Source organism: Berghia stephanieae, chromosome 8, assembly GCF_034508935.2.
Source record: "Berghia stephanieae isolate SIO BIC M18660-M18661 chromosome 8, UCSD_Bste_1.3, whole genome shotgun sequence".
Taxonomy (NCBI): Eukaryota; Metazoa; Mollusca; class Gastropoda; order Nudibranchia; family Aeolidiidae; genus Berghia; species Berghia stephanieae.
The window spans coordinates 19,191,262-19,196,261 of NC_088367.1; the positions used below are offsets into that span (position 1 = coordinate 19,191,262).

General features: G+C 32.8%; 1 protein-coding gene across 4 annotated transcripts in view; it reads right to left on the bottom strand.

The window, feature by feature from the left end:
- LOC144978310 (uncharacterized) overlaps window positions 1-5,000 on the bottom strand; it is an 83,744-nt gene that overhangs the window by 43,267 nt on the left and 35,477 nt on the right. For 2 of the 4 annotated variants that reach the window (XM_078924176.1, XM_078924173.1), the window contains exon 1: window positions 2,156-3,150. The exons of the other annotated variants lie outside the window; for them this stretch is intronic. The gene's annotated coding sequence lies outside the window, so the exon portion shown is untranslated. Of the gene's footprint in view, window positions 1-2,155; window positions 3,151-5,000 lie in introns of those variants that run through there. 4 annotated transcript variants of the gene reach the window in all.

Consider the following 5,000-nt stretch of genomic DNA (forward strand, 5'->3'; position numbering starts at 1 on the left):
GGTAATCATAATAAAAGACTAAGAGAGAGAGAGAGAGAGAGAGAGAGAGAGAGAGAGAGAGAGAGAGTAGATAGGTACTCTTATTTCAAATAAATATTATATCAGTGAAAATAATTTGGCCAAGACGTGGGCTATGAAAACTGCTGGGTCTATAGATAGAATGCGCTTGGCCAAGGACGTCATCTGCATACTATCTATATTCTTTTCTTTTTTTTTTTTTTTTTCTTTTTCTTTCAGAGACACGGTAGATATGTGTGTAGATTAATGAATATCATGATATGAAAATATGAACATTTATATAGCGCATTTACAAAGGATTCAACATGCTCAATGAGCTTGACGATATTTCGTGTATTAATTTAACACTCTCGAGTTCACATGCATGGAAAATCGAACAAATTTGGTCAATTTTCAATGAGGGTGAACTCGAGAGAGAGAAAACGAATTGCTCTAAAAAGAGCGCTACACAAATTAAGCGCATAATTTATACCTATAATATATATATATATATATATATATATATATATATATATATATATATATATATATATATATAAATATATATATATACATATATATATATATATATATATATATATATATACTATATATATAATATATATATATATATATATATATATATATATATATATATATATAGGACATTATTAAGGATTACGCCGACTGAGGACGTGTAAAGAGACACAGAAACGAACGTTTCGGCCACAAAACATGTGAGTGACAATTTGTATTCTATATATATATATCAAAATATGGCTAACATAAGCAAACAAGCTTTAAAAACGAGTGATGTCCAATGCACACCATTTAATATAGATAGGTGATAATTCTAGATACGAGGCGTTAAAATGACTGTGAAGTCTCGCAATAAAGCGCCGGAAAAGTCTTAAAAAACGGACACACCAGCAACAAATTCAAATAATGATAATAATAATAGTAATAATAATAATAATAATAATAATAATAATAATAATAATAATAATAATAATAATAATAATAATAATAATAATAATAATAATAATAATAATGATAATAATAATGATGATGATGATGATGATGATGATGATGATGATGATGGTGATGATGATGATGATGATGATAGGTAATCATAATAAAAGACTAACAGTAATAATGATAACAATAATAATATTGATGATGATGATGATGATGATGATGATGATGATGATGATGATGATGATGATGATGATGATCATGAATATGGTGATGATCATGATAGGTTACTAAGAATGATATTACAATAATAATAATAATAATAATAATAATAATAATAATAATAATAATAATAATAATAATAATAATAATAATAATAATAATAATAATAATAATAATAATAATAATAATAATAATAACAATAATAACAATAGGCCTAATAATAATAATAATAATAATAATAATAATAATAATAATAATAATAATAATAATAATAATAATAATAATGATAAAAACAATAATTCTTTTCCTATTGATAACAACAAATTGTCTATTCCCCCCATACCAAATGATTTATGATGACATACATAGTGATACATGTCCTATTATCACACCCCAGCATTCAGGTATTTATCACTGGATGGAGGGAGCATGAACAAGCAGATCCGGAAAACTGAGTTCAGAGTTAATTTTAAAATGACCAAAAATGGAGAAATTTTAAACGGTTTGCTGGTTCCTCAACTCATCATTCTATTCTAAATTATATAATAACTCATGAATGTATAAACTCATGAATGTATAGAGAGTAAATTATACCTACTACAAATATTGAATATGACACTTATATTTATGTATTAGAAATTTAATTCTCTATATTATCAATAATTTGGTAACTGATGTTGTATACTAATTATAAAATTGATAAATTGTATCTATCTATGCATAAAACTTACACAGAGCATTTAAAGGTTTTCATAACTTATTAGCTCTTAAACGTTACGATATATTATATTAAATTCAAGTTGAATAAGACTATATTCTTCTCTCTGAATTCAATTGTCAGAATATTTTCTTCACTACAATGACAATATTATAATACCATTTGAGAATGTGAGTCACATATTATTATACATACTATGTTATTATCAAATGAATCATGATATAAATAAATGGATAACTGTACCATTATTTTCCAGATAAATTGATCCTTCTGTACGCGCTCAACTTTTTTTTCTTTTTCTTTTTTTTCCTCACGTTCAAGTAGTCTTTTCCATTTAAATGTAACAATCCAATCACGAAGGAAGCGAATTCAAGAAAACTTCAAAAACTTGATAAACCGAATTAAATCGATGATACAATCCGATATCTGTCGATGCTTAGAACCAGATAGAATAATAATTCCAAGTTGTGCATTCAAGAATAGTTATGATCTGTGTAACTAATAACAAAAACAATAGCTGGTTGACAATCTATTCATTATTAATTCACATCATATTATCTATTGATATCTTTATTAATTACAAGTTAATGTGATCGTGGGCTGTGTAGTTTGTAAACTTGACTGACTGTTAAAACGATTGTTTTGTTTTTTTTAATTCATCTAAATTCCATCCCGGAGATAAAAATATTGTAGAAAGCGTTTGAAGCTATCAATAGAGAATCCGTCGAACTATCAATAGCATCCAGAAACAACAAGAGGTAAAGCGTACTGAACGATGACCAAAATCTCTCACATTTCTCTCCCCCTCTCTCTCTCTCTCTCTCTCTTTCACTCACTCTCTTCGCCCCCTTTTTCTCTCTCCTTCTTTTCTTCTATTTCTCAATAAAAATCACGTCTATGAAATTTTCTTTCGCCACAACCACTACCATACCACCACACCACGATGACTGACTCTCCGTTGTTAGATACTTCTTCTACTACACTTGCATACCACCACCATCACATCACCACCGCCAACAACGCTGCCGCTTACGCTACGCTATGCTATGCTATGCGATCGCCACTACTAGTATCCAGTAGCAAAAAGTCTGGTGGAGTGTGCTACTACTTGCTATAACTATAACTACTACTACCGCCGCCGCCATCACATGCAACGAACGCGCCAACGCTATCAAAACTCCAAGTAGGAGCGGCACACAAATCACAGCGGCGGCGGGCGGCGGACGGCGGATTTTAGAAGAACGGTACACGACGATGTTGAATGTTGACGACCAGTTGCTTTGCTTTTGTCCGTGGATGTTGATGATGATGGTGATGGTGATGATTGTGACGCAGAGATAGATGCCACTGCTCTTGTACAAGTTTGTACAACAACCACTGCTCGCACAAATCAAAATCCGTTCGTTTCTAATAGCTTCTCATTATTAATATTATTATTTTTTCGATATCAATAGGTATTGTAATTTATTCCAAGAAGATTTCGATACCCTTCGATTCCAACACGGCACTCTCAATGTCGAACATGTGATACAAATCTCTAAATTTAATGCAATAATAAACAATGTGAATTTAATTACGAAAACAGATAAACTGGACGTTTCGGGTTTCCCCTTTATCAACAAAACATTTTCTTCGAGCTTCGAGCAGCAACAGCATTTACATTAAATTTAATGCATGGATTTAGAAATAAGATGATCCACAAAAGACTTGAATATCACAAATCCCTTCCCGAGACCACGTGATACGTGACATTAATGTGGCGGGACATGTGACAAAAACTAACAAACAAAAAAAGTCAGTGTCGACTCAATGGGGACGATATGAATTGTGGTCCACGTGCTCGGGTCATAGGTCACATGCCCCAATCTGTGTGCTCAAAATGACCTACATAATTAAAAATTATTTTAAAAAAAACAAAACCTTGAGCTTTTATATAGAACAATATCCACTAAACGTGTAGAGCGCTTTACAAAAGGGTTACTAGCTAGCAGCAACATTTAACATGTAGAACGAGACATGACGCCTGCTAGGCGGTATCAATTTTTTTTCTCTCGGACAGACCCCAACGCTGTTAACGGCCAGGTACTCACTTTACACCTGAGTATGGCGAGAGAATGTGAGTAAAGAGTCTTGTCCAAGGACTCAATTATGCACCGAGCGAGGCTCGAACCCAGGACCTTTCGATCCGAAAGCAAGTGTCATACCACAGGACCACATAGCCGCAACATTTCACAAAGGGTGCAAACAATTTAAAAGCCAACAGCAATACTTCACAATACGTATAGAAAGTATGCGCTTGGCTATGAAGCTCATAACATTGCCATCCGGAAGTATAACGGACCAACACACAAAACTGTGTGTATCCATGAGAGCATAATATAGTCGGGTTAATACAGTTCAGTGAGCATTAGTCATAAACGCGGATGGCAAAAAACAATAACAAAGACATGAGTGACGTCATCTATATGACAAGACATAACGCAGGAAAGTAAGTGTGAAGTAAAAAATTAAAAAAAATTGGTTACAATCTCAATGGAAGTGTAAAAAAACCAGTCTTCCAGAAGAGGACTTGTATAATTATTGATCTTCTGGTTTCAAGAGTGATGGCATCTTATTTTCTAGTCTAGATAATAATATAAGCTGGTCGTCAATAAAGATCATCCATCCTCGCTCTTTTACATCCTGTAATCTTAAGAATCTTCATTTATACATCCCGCTAATAAAATAGTTATGTACTAACGAAAGAGTGAAAATGAAGAGGCTTCGTATGGGAACAAAACAGACAATGGACGTTTCGGGTACAAACCCTTCGTCAGCACAACAATACGTGAAAATGGAGTTATTGTGCTGACGAAGGGTTTTTACCCGAAACGTCCACTGTCTGTTTTGTTCCCATACGAAGCCACGATCGCTGGCTTCAGGCAGCCCCTACCGTTTTCTAAAATAGTTATCTATGCCACTTTATGATTCAATGTGTAACCTATTCATTATGATTCCTCCGAAGGACTTTTTTACATACACACTTCCAAGGAGTTTGGAACCGGAAGACTAGAGGATGTGACGTCACGACTTCTCTGTCCTATTTTTC